This window comes from Gossypium arboreum, chromosome 10 (genome assembly GCF_025698485.1).
Source record: "Gossypium arboreum isolate Shixiya-1 chromosome 10, ASM2569848v2, whole genome shotgun sequence".
Taxonomy (NCBI): Eukaryota; Viridiplantae; Streptophyta; class Magnoliopsida; order Malvales; family Malvaceae; genus Gossypium; species Gossypium arboreum.
Window position 1 is genome coordinate 94,043,948 of NC_069079.1, and position 18,688 is coordinate 94,062,635.

General features: G+C 35.2%; 1 long non-coding RNA gene across 1 annotated transcript; it reads left to right on the top strand.

The window, feature by feature from the left end:
* The first annotated feature begins 3,655 nt into the window (after window positions 1-3,655).
* LOC128281761 (uncharacterized) lies at window positions 3,656-4,844 on the top strand. Its single transcript, XR_008272027.1, has 2 exons — window positions 3,656-3,742; window positions 4,564-4,844. It is a non-coding gene; the product is annotated as an uncharacterized LOC128281761 (long non-coding RNA).
* The last annotated feature ends 13,844 nt before the right edge of the window (window positions 4,845-18,688 follow it).

Sequence of the window (18,688 nt, forward strand, 5' to 3'; positions counted from 1 at the left end):
TGCAAGAGTTGACTGATAAAGGCTTTGTAAGACCAAGTTTTTCACCTTGGGGTGCTCCCGTGTTATTTGTGAAAAAGAAGGATGGTTCTATGAGATTGTGTGTTGACTATCGGTAATTAAATAGGGTGACAATCAAGAACAAGTATCCGTTGCCAAGAATTGATGATTTATTTGATCAGCTAAAAGGAGCGACATGGTTTTCAAAGGTTGACTTGAGATCTGGATACTATCAGCTGCGAGTAAAAGAGTCGGATGTGCCTAAAACTGCTTTTAGAATAAGGTACGGTCATTATGAATTTTTAGTTATGCCATTCGGGTTAACAAACGCTCCTACTGTGTTTATGGATTTGATGAATCGCATATTTCGGCCATACTTGGACAAATTTGTTGTGGTGTTTATTAATGATATTTTAATTTATTCAAAAGATGAGACAGAGCATGTTGAGCATTTGAGGATAGTTTTGCAAACTTTGAGAAATAAGCAGCTGTATGCTAAGTTTACTAAAAGTGAATTTTGGCTCCGGGAAGTTGGATTTTTGGGTCATATTTTTTCAGGTGATGGTATACGAGTTGATCCTAGTAAAATTTCAGCCATTGTTGATTGGAAACCACCGAAAAATGTAACCGAAGTTAGAAGTTTCTTGGGGCTAGCTGGGTATTATCGGCGGTTTGTAAATGGATTTTCTATAATTGCTGCTCCTATGACTAGACTACTCCAAAAGAATGTTAAATTTGAATGGACGGAAGAATGTCAACAGAGTTTTGAAGAATTGAAAAAGTTATTAACAGAGGCACCAGTGTTAGTACAACCCGAATCACGTAAAGAATTTGTGGTGTATAGTGATGCTTCTCTAAATGGTTTGGGGTGTGTACTCATGCAAGAAGGAAAAGTGGTGGCTTATGCTTCGAGGCAGTTAAAACCTCATGAGAGGAATTATCCTACTCACGATTTGGAATTGGCTGCGGTGGTGTTTGCTTTGAAGATTTGGCGACATTATTTGTATGGTGAAAAGTGTCGGGTATATACCGACCACAAAAGTCTTAAGTACTTGATGTCACAAAAAGAATTGAATTTGAGACAATGAAGATGGTTGGAGTTGTTGAAAGATTACGAGCTTGTTATTGACTATCATCCGGGAAAAGCGAATGTTGTTGTCGATGCTTTAAGCAGAAAGTTGTTATTTGTTTTGAGAGCTATGAATACTCAGTTAAAGATATCAGGTGATGGTTCGATTCTAGCAGAGATAAGAGCAAGACCGATGTTTTTACAAGAGATTTCTAAAGCTCAGAAAAATGATGAAGATTTGCAAGCCAAGAGAAAACAGTGTAAAGCTGATATAGGATCAGATTTTAGAATCGGTTCTGATGGTTGTTTGATGTTTAAAAATCGAATTTGTGTACCAAAAAATGATGAGTTGATTCAAAGGATTTTGTATGAAGCACATAATGGCTGTTTGACGGTTCATCCGGGCAGTACAAAAATGTATAATGACTTGAAGAAAATGTACTGGTGGAGTGGAATGAAAAGAGATATTTCTGAGTTTGTATCAAAGTGCTTACTTTGTCAACAAGTGAAAGCTGAACACCAAGTACTTTCGAGATTACTCCAGCCTATCATGGTTCCTGAATGGAAATGGGATCGAATTACCTAGATTTTATATCAGGGTTGCCGTTAACTCTGGGGAAGAAAAATTCCATCTAGGTAATAGTTGACAGACTGACTAAATCGGCTCATTTTATTCCGGTACGTACGGATTATTCTCTTAATAAGTTGGCTGAATTGTATATCTGTAAGATTGTTAGACTTCATGGAATACCTTTGTCAATCATTTCGGATAGAGATCCGAGATTTACTTCATGATTTTGGCGAAAGTTACAAGAGGCATTAGGTACAAAGTTAAATTTCAGCACTGCCTTTCATCCACAAACTGATGGACAATCAGAGAAAGTAATTCAGATTCTTGAAGACATGCTCAGATGTTGCGTATTGGAATTTCAAGGTAGTTGGGAAAGGTACTTACCGTTGGTAGAATTTGCTTATAATGATAGTTATCAGATGAGTTTGAAGATGGCACCTTATGAAGCATTGTATGGTCGTAAATGTCGGACGCCATTGTATTGGGTGAACTTAGGAAAATCGATTTATGGAGTTGATCTAATAAAAGAAATCGAAGAAAAGGTGAAAGTGATTCGAGATTGTTTGAAAGCTGCTTCAGATAGACAGAAATCTTATGCGGATTTGAAACGAAGGGAAATCGAGTTTCAAGTTGGTGATAAGGTATTTTTAAAAGTATCTCCATGGAAAAAAAGTCCTTAGATTTGGCCAGAAAGGCAAGTTAAGTCAGTGTTTTATTGGACCGTATGAAATAATTGAAAAAGTTGGACCAGTAGCATATCGGCTAGCATTACCACCTGAATTAGAAAAGATCCATGATGTGTTCCACGTATCTATGTTACGTCGGTATCGTTTGGATCCTTCACATATAATTTCACCGACAGAAATTGAACTACGACCGGATATGACTTACGAAGAAGAATCGATTAAGATTTTAGCTCAAGAGGTCAAGAAACTAAGAAATAAAAGTGTTGCTCTCGTGAAAGTATTATGGCAAAAGCACGGGGTAGAAGAGACTACATGGGAACCTGAAGAAACTATGAGAAACCAATACCCACACTTGTTTACCGGTAAGATTTTCGAGGAAGAAAATCCTTAAAGGGGGAGAGTTGTAATATCCCGAATTAAGGCCTAATTAGAATAGTGGTTTTGTGACCACAAATCCGAGATAGAAATAATTATGTTATAATTATTTTGAGGTTTATGAGATGATTGCATAATTGTGTGAAAATTTCGTGAAGAAATTTTTGGCATAACGAGTTTAATTTAAAGTTAGGGACTAAATCGAATAAGTTGCAAAACCTGCATTCTAGAAGTTTTTAGTATGAAATTGCTTTGAAATATTAATTAGGAGGTCTTAAATGGTAATTTGACCAATTTTAAGTTCATGGACAAAATTAGGACATGGAAGGAATTTTTGGAAAGTTTAGTAGTAAGGGCATTTTGGTCATTGGGATATTAAATGAAATAAAAATAGGAAAAATAACCCAAAATGATCATCTTCTCCATATTGTTCTGCCGATTTTTTCTCTCCTCCTTATCTGGGGTTTCTTCAACTTTCAAACTTCATAGTAAGTGATTTCAAGCCCCGTTTTTAATGATTTTTATGTTTTTGAAATCCCGGTAGCTCGATTTAGCTTATGTTAACAATAATTCAACCTATGGTTCATATTTGGAAAAATACCCATAGGTGAAATTTGTGTATTTTGGTGTTTTATGACAGAATATGAGGTTTTATATTTTTTTAGACAACTTGTGCTACTCGGTTTTGAGTAAAAACGAGTAAAAAGGCTTAATCGGTAAAAATATTTAGTAGTCATAAATACATGTTAGAGTGAGAATTTGATGTTGCCATAAAAGAGAAAAATGATCAGAATATCATAAAACATAATAATAAGGGATGAAGTTTAATTCCCGAGCCTAGGGGAAAAAGTGTAATTATGCAAAAGTTTAGGGGCAAAATGGTAATTTTGCCAAAGTTTGTATTAAGGACTGTTTTAATGAATGTATGTACTAAATAAGATTAATTTGGTATTATAGATCAAGAGAAACGAGATTCAAGTCGTGATCGAGGGAAAAACAAAGTTTACGAGGAATAGGCTCGATTGTTAAAAATTTTGTACCGAGGTAAGTTCATGTGTAAATAAGGTAGCATAATTGTTATTTTTTAAGTTATTGATGTTAAATATATGATATGCTGATTTTTATCATGAAATATATGCTTTGTGGTTATTTTCGAATAAAATGCAAATTTAGTGTATTATTTGTTAAATATAAAGTGCTACCGAGTATTGGTTTCGGTATTTTACGGAAGATGGCAAGGAGATGTGTTCGAGGAAAATCCAGTTTGAACCTTAGGAATAGATTAGGATACAAGTGACATGTCACTAGGATGGTTGAACATCCGAACTCGTTGAGTTGAGTCCGAGTTCACTTATGGATGTGAAATGTCCGAACTCGTTGAGTTGAGTCCGAGTTCGTGAGATGTAACTAGGCATCCGAACTCGTTGAGTTGAGTCCGAGTTCACTTATGGATGCGAACGCCCGAGCTCGTTGAGTTGAGTCCGAGTTCACTTTTGGCGGGTTACATGGTAGCTTGGCTACAAATGTGGCACTTATGTGAAAATTATCCATGTATCCGAAGTTATATTCGATGTGTTCAACGGGTAAAATTTCTAGTGAAATGGAAGAACACTTAAGATGCAGGTGACGTATTGGTAATTATTGTGAAATGGACACTTTGGACAGGTATGTACTTAACCTTCGGGTTGAAAATAGATACAACAACGATAAGGCGGTAAGATGATTAATGATGTTTAGAAATGTGATATATGTTTTGGTGATACCATGCTAAGGTTGTTTGGTATAATTGTATTGTTATGTTACTTGTTATTTGCATATGACTTACTAAGCATTTATGCTTATTCCCTCCTTTTCATTCACTGTAGTTTTGAACAAGCCGGCTTAGGAATCGGGACAGGTCGAAGGTTCGATCACACTATCCGAAGGACTCTTTTTGGTAAATGGCTTGTAAAACTTAAGTATGGCATGTATAGCAATACACCTATTTTGTGTAAATAATTTTTTGATATGGCCATGATTTGGTTGAGAAAATGCTTAATAATGATAAGTCATGGAAAATGCTAAGTTAGATCATGTTTGATGTCATGGAAGTTTAATATGTTATCTAGATCATAAAAACTCATGAAAAGATGAAATTTGCCATAAATGAATATTGCAAAGCAACAACGACATGAGTTTGAAAATTTACTAAAAATCATAGAAATTGAATTTGGTGATGAATTAAATATGACATTGAAGCCTAGTATGTCTAGCTTCATATAAAACAAATGAAACATGTAAAGGAATTATATGTTATAAGATATTTGAATTTTAGTGAAACAGGGCCAGAGCGATTTCTAGATCCCCTGTTCCAACTTTCGAAATTTACCATAAATTGTAACAAAATAATTAGGTGGTGTATTTTATAATATTGGAATCCTTATTGAGTCTAGTTTCGGAATAAATAAATGGCATAGTCATATAAACTTTTCACAAAGAGAAATATGGTTCACAGTAAACAGAGGTCAGTCCAGTCAATTCCTGAAACAGGGGTAACTTTAACTAATAAACTGTATTAATTGGCCAACTAAAAATTCTAGAAAAAAATTAGTAAATAGATATATGAGTCTAGATTTAAGGAAAATTTACAGATCTTGATTTCGAGTTTTGTAACTCGAGATATGATTTTTCTTGTAACTGTGACACAGGTAGCTAGAAAGCTGTGAATGTAGAAATAAATGATTCAAAGTTCTTAATTCGATAAACTATGTTCGGTAACACCTCAAGCTCGACTCCGGCGATGGTCTCGGGCGTGGGGGCGTTACAGTGTGTCCCTTGGGGTAGTCCTACAATTTAAAGTCAGTCTCAAGCACGACCTAGACACACGGGCGTGTCTAGTGGCCGTGTAAGGCATACAGCCTTGGAACATGGACGTGTGTGGCCATTTTGAAGGGTACACGGGCTAGACACATGGGTGTGTGGTTAGCCGTGTGACCCAGGTCAGTTTTGACCACGGCCAAGACACACGTGCATGTCTCCAGTCGTGTGGTACAAGCCAATATGTATGCCCTGTTTAGCCACGACTTAGAAACACGGGCGTGTCTAATGCCGTGTGAGGTACACAGCCTAATGACACGGGCGTGTGACCTTTGTAACTTTAAAATTTTGTTAGGTGCCTGAGAAATTTTGTATGTGCTCAGTTTAGTCCCGACCCCTTCCTGAAGTATGTTTAAGGTCTCGATGACCTAACAAAGGGACTTTGAAATGATGTTTGACTATGATGCTATGATGTGTAAATGATATTTTTGAATTGATTATTTAATGTTTCGATATGTTCGGTAATGCCTCATAAACCTAGTCTGGCAACGGATACGGGCTAGGGGTGTTACATCCAATTTTGTGCACCTATCTTAACTAAAGTTGTCTTGGTAATCAACAATTGAGGAAGTTTTCAAAAAGATGTATGTGCTCATGCTAAAAAAAAAAAAAAGAGAGAGAGAGAGAAGAAAAGTTTGCTCAGTCTCCAAAAAGGAAAAATTTATAAGCTTGAATTCAAAATAAGTTTGGGGTGTTCCAAAGGTTCACTGAAAGAAAAAGGTTGTATTACGAGAAAACTAAGACAAAGTTAAAGGTTATGATTTTTAGACCGAAATGTCCCATCTCTTAAAATCCCTACCTTTAACCGAGCACCATTACAACCTTATTAAAGACCTATTGATTTGATGATTATGTCACCTACATTAGTGGAGAGGAAGTCCTAAGTTCAACATATGAAGATCATAAATAAGCCCTATGATTGATCGCTTGATTGATAGGAAATTATGTTGAATGAAGAATGTTATCTGTGACTGTGACATACACGTAAACTATGATTCATGTTGGCATATTTTGAAGCTTAGTATAATCTTAAGGAATGTTTGCATATGAATTACTTGTTAATAAAGGAGATTGAAGAGCATGAAGTTATTAATGCATTATTATGAGACAAAGATTGATGCTACTTACACAATGAGCAACTTTGCCTTAGCAAGACCTTTTGCTGTCCATGAACATTACTCGGGACGAGCAATGATTTAAGTTTGGGGGTGTGTAAACGGAAAAATATATAGGATTTTTCCTATGTCATTTATCACCTTTTTACTTAAAAGTGTTGTTAAAACTAAGTAATTGTTTAATAAATTAATGAAATATGTGAAAATATGAAATTAGGACATAGAAATTATTAAAATGTGATTTTATGTTTTATTATATAGTTTTCATGCAATAAGCGGCTTATTTTATATTAATTTGAATATATTATATTTTTTAAGACAGAAAGTGGGCCATGCATGATTAAATTAAATAATAAAATATAAAATTATATTTAATAATTCAATTTAAAATATTTCATTAATAATTTGGGTTTTAATTTAAATTAATTAAATTGAATAAATTTTATTCTTTGGTCCTCTAACTTGTTGATTTATTCTGGACAGGTTTGATAGCTTTGCTGGATTACAAAACCATCCAAATTGGGAACCAAGTCAACCCAAAATTCGGCTACACATGGCTGTCCATAAACCACTTTTTGGTTTAATTGCACAAGGTCCTTGAAGAGTTGAAGAAATTAGAGATTTACCTGAAGATTTGCACTTGACTGAGTCTCAGTCCTGAGTTGTTGTGGCACTCAAATTGACCAAAAAAAAAAAGCAAAAATCAACTTAACTTTCTCAATTTATGGTCGACCACCCATGGAAGATGCTTCAAAAGATGAAAACTCCTATTTTTAGTAAACTATCCCTCTCTCCTTACTTATAAATAAGACCTCATTCTCACATTTCTAATCATCCGCCATCATTCATCATTCTCTCCTCTCTAAATTCTCTTAGAATTCTTCTTTTCTCCCTACGCCTATAATCATCTTTTCATAAAGATTTTAGCATTTGAGCCTCTTAAAGAACCCTTGGTCGGCTACCTTGGAGAGCCATCAGCAAAGGAACGAAGCAAAGGAATGAATGAGCCTCATTAGTCAGAGTCTTGGGTGACAGCCACTCTGAATTGAGTTTAATCTTTCTTTTCTTTAATTTAATTTAAAGATGTTTGCTATGTGTTCTTTGTTCTTGTTTATAACAATGTTAGCTTAATTTTATTTAAGCTAGGATGATTTCTTTGATTAAATAATATTTATTAGATTTATGTTTATAATGTTTGTGCCTCAATCAATCATGTTTTCAATTAAAATCAAGTCTGTATTACGTTCATACGTGATTGAAATGCACCTAAATTAGCTGAGCGATCCTAACCAGACAATGGCTAGTGGACGCATAATTGAAGTGTGCATGCTCAATTTAGATCCTAACCCAATAAAATTGCAGGATGCATAACAACCCTAACCAAGCTCTGTTATCTGAATAGTTTTTAGATTTGTGTGATTAAACTGTTTCAAACCTAACACATCCATGTTACCTCACACGAATACTAGGAAACCCTTAGTAAATAAGGATAGTAAAATGCATATTTACTAAGTAAAGGATTCTAAAAGGACCTAATGTGGTTTCCAAACTCATGAAAGATCAAGTTGCCATGGAATGTTTTTCTGAATATTATTAAGCATGTTGATAATAAATTGAATTTCATTAAAGTAATTATCCTAGTTTATTTATGTTATAATTGTTGCAAATAGTGTTTAATTTTGCTAAAATCTATTTCATTCATATAGTTTGCATACTTAGGTTAATTTGCATTAGGGATCATTACATTTAGTTTAAAATATCATCACTTCTCAACTAAATTGTGTTTTTATTTACCAAATTGTTAATATAATTTTACAAATTAAGTGACTTAGCACAAATACAATCCCTATGGAGACGATAACTCGATACGTACTTATTACTTGATAACGATTGTGTGTACTTGCACAAACCTACGCGTTACAAGTACCAAAATGTACAATGATTTGAAATAATTATATTGGTGGTCAGGCATGAAACGAGGCATTTCAGAATTTGTATCAAGATGTTTAGTTTGTCAACAAGTAAAAGCCGAACATCAAGTACCTTCGGGATTGTTACAGCCTGTGATGATACCAGAGTGGAAATGGGATAGAGTTATGAAGGATTTCATATCGGGATTACGCCTATCTCCAAAAAATAAAAATGCAATTTGGGTTGTCATTGATCGACTGACAAAATCTGCAAATTTCATTCCGGTAAATACTGACTATTCACTTGACAAATTGGATGAGTTGTATGTTTCTGAAATCATTAGATTGCACGGGGTGCCAATTTTGATGATAGAGATCCAAGGTTTGTGTCGCGGTTTTGGAAGAAATTGCAAGAAGCTCAAGGTACGAGGTTGAATTTTAGTACAGCATTTCATCCGCAAATTGACAGACATTCTGAGAGAGTAATTCAGATTCTAAAAGATATGCTTCGTTGTTGTGTATTAGAGTTCGAAGGCAACTGGGAGAAATATTTGCCGTTGGATGAATTTGCGTATAACAACAATTATCAATCAAGAATAAAGATGGCACTGTACGAAGATCTGTATGGTCATAAATACTGAACTTAGTGAGAAAAGATTCACGGGGTTGATTTGATCCGTGAGACTGAAGAAAAAGTGAAAGTAATTCGCGACAATTTAAAAGCAGCTTCAGATCACCAAAAATTGTATACAGATTTTAAATGAAAAGAAATTGAATTTCATATCGGTGATAAAGTATTTCTAAAAGTATCCCCATGGAAGAAATCCTTAGATTTGGTCATAAAGGCAAGCTGAGTCCGTGATTCATCAGGCCATATGAGATCATTGAAAGAATAGGGTCAATGGCATATCGGTTAGCTTTACTATCAAAATTAGAAACGATTCACAACCCGTTTCATGTGTCGATGTTGCATCGATATAGATCTAATCCATCACATGTGATTTCTCCGTCAGAGATCGAAATTCAATCTAATGTGACGTACAACGAAGAACCGATCAAAATTTTAGCTCGAGAGGTTAAGGAGTTAAGAAATAAACGCATAGCTTTGGTGCAAGTCTTGTGGAAATGTCACAGGGTTGAGGAGGCTACGTGGGAACCTGAAGAGGCTATGAGAAAATAGTACCCCAACCTCTTTTCTGGTAAGATTTTCAATGACGAAAATCCTTAAGGGGGAGAGTTGTAACAGCCCGGTTTTAGTTAAATCAGAAAAGTGGTTTTGGAACCACAAATATGAGATCAAAATATTTATTTTATTATTATTTTGAGGTCTACAGTATGATAATATGATTGTACGAAAATTTCGTTAAGAAATTTTATCGTTTGAGTGGTTAATTTGATAAAAAGGACTAAATCGCGTAAAGTACAAAAGTGATGTTCTATTAGCTAAAGGTGTCTAATAGCTATATAACCTTAAAGTTAAGGTCCTTAAGTAGTAATTAGACCATTATTAAGTTAGTGGACAATTATGATTTTGGTATTGTTGTAATTAGTGTGATTAATTAAGGTTATTTTGGTAAATTAGCAATTAAAGATAAAATAAATAAAACAAAACAAAAATTGTTTTGTACTGTAACACCCCTTACCCGTATTCGACGTTGGAACAAGGTACGAGGCATTACAAGACTTACATAACCAGCCATCGTACAATTCCAAAATAGAAATTTACGTCCAAATTAAAACCATTTTTAATTAATCATAAAGTTCCTAATACGAGCCTACGAGGCCCAAAACATGCTTTGGGAATGGTTTGAGACTAAACCGAGAACTTTAGAAATTTTTGCAAAAACATAGAAAATTTTCCACTATACGGGGGTCACATGCCCATGTGGACTAGCCGTGAGATCACACACAACTGTCCCAACCCCGTGTAACTCTCTAACTTGTAACTCATGAGCAAATGGAGATCACACAGCCAAGTCACACACTCGTGTTCTAGGCCGTGTGGCACCCACAGCTAAGACCCAGGCCCGTGTCTCTGCCCGTGTGTCCAATTTTGAGCATTCTGTTTCTCAAAATTTAGGTGTAGGGTACACACAGCCTAACCACATGGTCGTGTTATCAGGCTGTGTGTTACACACGGTCTAGACACATACCCGTGTGTCTGCCCGTGTGGACCAAATAAAGCCATTTCCTAGCTTCATTTCTCACTCAAAATCACCCAAAAACCTGCACATGAAGCACTCAACCAATTCCAACCATTTGAAGCATTCAATTTGGCAATTTCATCATTCATCAAGGCATACCATTTCATGCATACATGGTTACAAACTCACCTTAGCTTAACTTATGCATTAACAACACTTGATCACATGAACTTAGCATAACACATGTGTATATATACATCACAATAGCTTACTAAATCATACCCAAAATGAACCATCACTAGCTATTCCAATGGCTAGGTTATAAAATAACATTTCAAGTCACCATTGGCCAAGTTGTCCTATACATGCCATTATACCAAAATGATTTTACGAAGTATACCCAAAATGCTAGTTGATAGTGTGTGATGCTCCAACGATCTTCCAACCTTCACATGCTACCGAGCACTATAAGACAGGGGAAAAATAAAAGGAATAAGCATTACATGCTTAGTAAGTTCATATAACGGAAATTAAACTTACCAATCTTGATTATTAAATCTAAGCATACAATATCATGTTTCCATCCATTTGGCTAAATTTGCCTAAGCACGTGCATTCAATCAAACGTGTTAGTCACCAAAATCTTCATATAAATCAAGTAACACAAATGATCTCATCAAGAAATATTTTATCTAGTCATTACTATTCCATCTCAAGGTTTTCATGCCAAGTCAAGATTTTTATGTCCTTCGAATCATTGAATTCCAATGAATACTCAAGTAGCACACTTGAAGTGTATGATTCAACAATTGATCAATTTCTTATTCAAGGGTAACCATCAGGGAACTTAACCAAGAAACACTCTCTAGAGCTACATATTGTTTAATAGGATTACCAGTCTAGGCTAAATCCTTTATATAACGTATGCTTATGGGAGCTCAATTAGGATTACAAGTCCAGGCTAAACCCTAATCATAACATATGCTCGAGAGGTATTACATCGAGATTACCTATCCGAGATAAATCTTTTATATAATAAGGTCATTGGGATTACTCATCCTAGCTAAATCCTGTCCGCAACAAATGCAGGACCCTACTTGTTTCGAGAAAGCGCACACATTCATCAAAATTTAACATCCAATCGGGACTAACCCCTTTATCACCATTTCAAGCTTATTTTCATTTTTCATCATAGCATACAAGTGAAGCACATCAGCATAAATCACATTACATACAACACAACAATTAATTGACATAATTACATGTCCGATTAAGTTACACAAACTTACCTCGACACTTGTTCGCGTAAAAGTCTACTAATTGGAAACCTTTTATTTTCCTTGATCTAACCTCAAATTTGTATTCTTCGGATCTATATAAATGAATTTAACATCAATTTCATACATTTCATATCCAAATGGACTCAATTTACGTTCTAAGAAAAAATTACCATTTTGCCCCTAACATTTCCATAAATTTTGATTTTGTCCCTAGGCTCAAAAAATGGAACTTGTACAAATTACTCCTAATTCCAAGCCTAACCAAAGCCCCATTACAAATTTTTCAGCACATATTTACAAAAAAAGTTTAGAATTTTTCTTTCAATTTCACAAGTTTACATTTTAGTCCCTAAATTAAGTTTTCATCAAAAATCACTTTGCAAAAGTTGTTTATTGATGCGGTCATTGTGAGCACAAAAAATATCCTATTTCCTACAAAATAATGAAAAATAATAGTAAAAGGGAAGTAGGGTCAAATCCTCAAGGACCGGATTGCATGATTGTTTATTTTTTGAAATGCTAGGCAGAATCGTGCCCAAGAAAACCTGCATTCCTGAAAAAATAAAAAAAACAGAACTAAAAGTTTTGATCTAGAAAAATAAAATAATCGAATTGAAATTGAGAAAATTAAAATGGAGAATATAAAAGGAAACAGAATTTGGGAAAAGAGAGAGTTTCTTATGTGGCGAGATTCCAGCCTCCAGTTGTCTTGATTTGCCTTGAGTCCAATCCTTGGTCTTTTAGTGATCATTCTCAAGCAGAATAAGCCAGTTATAGTGGAAGAGGACGCCTACAACCACTAGCTCCAAGAATTTAGACTTAAGATTTGGCGGAACCTGACTCTAGCCAATAATCGTTTTTGTGGGACTATCTTCTGCTAGATCACCACTTCCCAATGGCGAATAGCACACCATTTTGTCTCTGTGACTCGTCAACCTCTGACGTAAAAAGCCAACAAACCGACTGTGTAACCTTCCCAAAACGTACAAAGCGGTCATTCCTTGTACAAGTTGAAAAGATCACCTATTAAGGGACATGGTCGAAAGCGTAAGCCCCATAATATGGAGAAGCGATGAATACTCTATTGAGAAGGCTAAGTGCGGATTCTAAGCCTCATGAACCTTTTTTGGGGAATTTTGACACCGTCGACTAGATTGGATTTAGTGGCTCATGGTTTTTAGGGAAAATCAAATAAAAATAATGCAAAGGGAATTTCTATTGAAAGAAAATATGGAAAGAAAAAACTAGATTTATGGGGGAGAGAGTGTTTACAGCAAAAGATGGGAAAATTTCGTGTCACTTCATCCCCTATTTATAGTACTAAGAAACCTAGCCTATTCCTAATTAAATTCTAAAAGATAAATACAAATAATTAAAGATAATTAAAGATAATTAAAGATAAATAGAAATAAATCTTAAATTTAAAGCTAAATAATTATCCTTAATAATTATCCTAATATAATTAAAAATTAAATAAAGTCTTGTGCTATAAAATCTCTTCTTTTGCACTTTTGCCTTTATGTCTTCCATACTTGCATTTTTGGCACCACCTTTTTCCCTATGTTGCATGTTGGCCCATTACATCTTCAAATTTACACTTTTTGCCTTTAAATTTCCTTTTACCTCCAATTTAGTCCCTAAAAGATAAAAGATCATAAAATAACCCAAATTAGTAGGATCATACTCAAAATAAACATGCAATTAGCACATAAAATATGTCGTTCTAGAGTATTATCAAATTCCCCCTACTTAGCCCATGCTTGCCCTCAAGGATGGTTCGTGTCTACTGTGAAAATTAAATCCTGCCATGAAACAAATACTACTCCAAAGTTTTATAAAAATTAGTCAAAATGCATATGAAAAATAAAGAGAACCTTAGCTTGCTTTAAGTAAAATTGAAAAAGTATTCCAATTAACACAAAAAAAAATTAAGATCGACTTGGATTATTTTATGAAAATTAGGTAATTTACCAAACCTATAAAGACATCCCATTCGTTTCTACCTTTAGTCCCCACACTTTATTAATATGTCTTTTTTTCTTTTCTTTTTTTTAATTTAACTTTATTTATTTATTTTTATTTAGGAATATATTGAACCTTTTGATGTAAAGAGAGAAGACAGCCAAGCACCCCACCCCGGTTACTTAGCCCAACATACTCCTAATTTTTATTTTTCTTAAGAACATATCCAACCTTTTGACGCGAAGAGAGATGATAGCCAAGCACCTCACCTCGGTTACTCAGCCTAACATATTCTTAAAAATTAATTTCGGTTAGCGGAGTTTTACCTAACACGTCACATAACCTTTTGACGCGAAATAGGATGACAACCCAAGCACCCTACCCCGGTTATTCAGCTAGTCACGTTTTAAGTTGTTGTCATAACCACGCAAACATTATTATTTTTTAACAAAATTTTAATTTTGGAGGACTTGGAGCAATAATCAAGTGTCAAAAATAAGTTTCAGCAACCACCTTAATAGTCATGAACATATTTTAGGCATTCAATTGTATTATGTGTCCTTTCTACATTTAGGCTTAATCAAATTTACTAAAAGAAAATTAGGGTTAACTCTATTAATCATAATTATTCAGCCTAAAAGAAATAAAACAATGGAGATGCAATCAAACAGGCAAAATCATAACTAACTCAGTAGACAAAAATCATGCATGTGGGTCAAACAGTGGGCAAGTCGTGGTAACATTCTTGGGCATGAAAAGAAGCAGAATATTCTTAAAAAAAATTATATGGGCAACAACAACCAAAACAGCAACAACAACAACAAAAATCAGCATCTAAAACGACAGAAATAATAAGGAATGGCTCCCCCTACTTAAAACACATAGTCCTCGATGTGGAATAAATAAATAAATAGGCGGAAGAAAAGTTTAGAAGAACTCCCCGTGTAGTTACTGTCGTTCGCGCATAATGGCAATGAGTTCGGCTAGTTGTTGGCCAAAAGTGTCGACTCGAGCCTTGATGCGCTCTAAGTGTTGCTCAATAGTCATCAAAGGAATGTGCTATTCCAAGCTGGAATAGGGATGAAATATGAGCTGTTTGGCTTCAGGTTTTGTCTTTTCTCCTTTTTTTTCTCCTTATTTTTGTTTCGGTTCACCTAGTTAGAAGAAGAGATTTTTATTAATATCCAAAATAAAATAAATAAATAAGTAATAAATCATTAAGATAAAATAATAAAAATAAAAATAAAAATAAAAATAAAAAATAAAAATAAAAATAAAGAAAAATAAAGAGAAATAAAAATTGGGTTGCCTTCTAACAAGCACTTGTTTAACGTCGTTAGCTTGATGTCATGAATGGGATTATGGTGGCTCTAATTGAATTTTTTCGACCGTACGGGCCTGAAAATTCTTGTAAAACGGCTTCAACCATTGGCCAATGACTACGAACTGCTTTCCTGTTTCTTCACTCTCTATTTCAACGGCACCATGTGTGAATACTTGGGTCACAATAAAAGGTCCTTGCCCTCAAGATCAAAGCTTACCTTGGAATAGTTTTGATACGGAGTTATAAAGCAAAACTTTTTGTCCTAGCAAAAAATGCTTCTGAACTATTTTCTTATCATGAAACAACTTTGTCTTGTCTTTATAACTGTGAGCATTCCCGTAGGCATCATTATGAATTTCCTCCAATTCTTGAATGTCTAATTTCCTCGCCTTCCTTGCAGGTTCTAACTCCATGTTACATTGTCAAAGATCCCAATAGGCTTTATGTTCCAATTCAACCGGAAGATGACAAGCTTTTCCAAAAACAAGCTGATATGGGGTCATGCCAATTGGTCCTTTATATGCCATTTGATAGGCCCAAAGCGCGTCATTAAGTCGAACACTTTAATCCTTTCGGTTGGGCTTGACTGTTTTCTCCAAAATAGACTTGATTTCCCTATTCGAAACCTTTGCTAGGCCAATCGTTTGGGGATGGTAGGTTGTCGTTACATGATGATGAACTCCATATTTTTTCATGAGTACCTCCATGACTTTATTGCAAAAGTGGGTGCCAAGATCACTGATCAAAGCTCGAGGTGTGCCAAACCTAGAAAAAATAGTTCTCTTTAGAAGCTCCACAATAGTTTTAGCATTATCATTTCGAGTAGGCTTTGCTTCTATCCACTTAGAAACATAGTCTACTGCAAGGATTATATATATGTTTCTAAATGAGGAAATAAATGGGCCCATGAAATCAATGCCCTATACATCAAAAATCTCGCATACATGAATTGGGGATAGGGGCTTTTGATTTTGTTTAGTGATGCTACCTGTGTGTTGGCATTTATCGCAAGACTTACAAAAATTATATGTGTCAAGAAAAATTGTGGGCCAATATAGCCCACACTTCAATACCTTGTGAGCAATCCGTTTAGGGCCAAGTGACCTCCGTAAGCTTCTGTATGAAAAAAAGTAAGGATAGAGGTTACCTCGGTTTTTGGAACACATCATCTTATTATCTGATCTGAATAGTGTTTCCACAAGTATGGTTCATCCCAAATGTAATATCGAGCTTTCCTTCTGAGCTTGTCTTTCACAAAATGTGCTAACTCAATGGGCAGCGAACCTGTGGTTAAAAGATTCATTATATCTGCATACCATGGGTAATGTGCCTCAGTCGAAAATAAGCTCTCATCAGGGAACTCATCCTATATAAGGTGTCATCGTCAGGTATTTTTAACCTACTCAAGTGGTAAGCTACCAAGTTTTCGCACCCCTTTTGTCAAGAATTTTGATGTCAAATTCTTGGAGCAGTAAAATCCATCTAATGAGCCTTGGCTTTGCTTTCTTCTTTGTGATCAAGTACCTGGGAGCTACATGATAAAAAAAAAACAATACCTTAGAACCCAATAAATATGATCAAAATTTATCCAAAGCAAATACAACAGCTAAGAGTTCTTTTTCTGTGGTGGTTCCATTTTTTTGTGCAGCCTCTAGGGTTTTTGAGGCATAGCAAATGACATGAGGCTCTTTATCCATCTTTTTTCCTAACACAGCTCCCACACTGCATTCGCTTGCATCGTACATAATTTCAAAGGGGTAGTTCCACCTAGTGCTTGTACTATAGGAGCGGACACCAACTTTTGCTTGAGTGTATCAAATGCCTCCTTGCATTTTGGACTGAACTCGAATTTCTTATCTTTCTGTAATAACCCGCACAACAGTTTAGCTACTTTGGAGAATTTCCTTATAAAACGCCTGTAAAATCCTGCATTGCCAAGGAAAGAACGTATCTCCCTTACAGTAGAGGGATATGGAAAAGAATTTATAATGTCAGTTTTGGCCTTATCGACCTCAATTCCCTTAGCTGAAACTATACCACCTAGAATCAAACCTTTGTCTACCATAAAATGACACTTTTCATAATTCAAAACAAGATGAAATTCTATACTCCTACTTAAAAGTATCATGAGATTTTTAAGGTATTCATCAAAAAAATTCCCATGCACAGTAAAATCATCCATAAAAACTTCGATAATTTTTTCCACATATTCAGAAAATATACTCATCATCATCTCTGGAAGGTGGCCGGTGCGTTACAAAATCCAAATGGCATCCTTCTGTACGCAAATGTGCCGAATGGGCATATAAATTTGGTCTTTTTCTGGTCCTCTGGTGCAATTGGGATTTGGAAGAAACCTGAATATCCATCAAGACAACAAAAGTGAGGTTTTCCAGCTAGTCACTCAAGCATTTGATCTATAAAAGGAAGAGGGAAATGATCTTTTCTAGTGTAAGAATTCAACTTCCTGTAATCAATGCAGACACGCCACCCATGTTGTACTCGAGTTGGTACCAAGTCACCTTCAGCATTTTTCTTTACTGTCACGACCGTTTTCTTGGGCACGACTTGTACCGGACTTACCCATCTATTGTCTTAAATGGGGTAGATTATGTCAGCATCCAACAGCTTGATTATCTCCTTTTTACCACCTCTATCATATTCGGGTTCAACCGGCTTTGCGCCTCTCGTCTTGGCTTAGTGTTTTCCTCCAAGTAGATCTTGTGTGTGCATATCAAAGGGCTTATCCCTTTTAAATCGGCAATGGTCCAACCAATCACCTCCTTGTGATTTAGTAGTACCTGGATTAAACTTTCTTCTTCGAGCTTAGAGAGTTTATTGGAAACTATAAGCGGTAAGGTATTACCTTTCAACAAAAATGCATACTTAAGATGTTCGGGAAGCGGCTTTCATTACAAATCTGAAGCCTGCACAGCAGAAGGTAAAAGTTTAGTATTTGATAGAGACAATAACTCATTAACAGATTCATAATCATCAATTATAAATTCAGTTTTATCTTCATAAATGGACTCAAAAGTCTCTTCTACTAATAGCATCGTAGACATTGAACTTCACGATCTCCTCATCAAATTCCATTGTAAGAGTTCCGCTTCGAACATCGATTTTGGTGCTAGCGGTACTAAGGAAAGGTCAGCCCAACAAGATGTCTAAAGATCTGGGAGTGCTATCCTCCTCCATTTTTATCACGTAAAAATCTACAAGGAAAATAAGTTCGTTAACTTTTACCAGTACGTCCTCGAGGACTCCTCCGGGATGCACAATGGACCTGTCTGCCAACTGAATCATAACTCCTATTTTTTTTCAAAAAACCTGCATTAAGTGATTCATATATAGAATAAGGCATGACATTTTTTGAGGCCCTTAAACACACATAGCCTT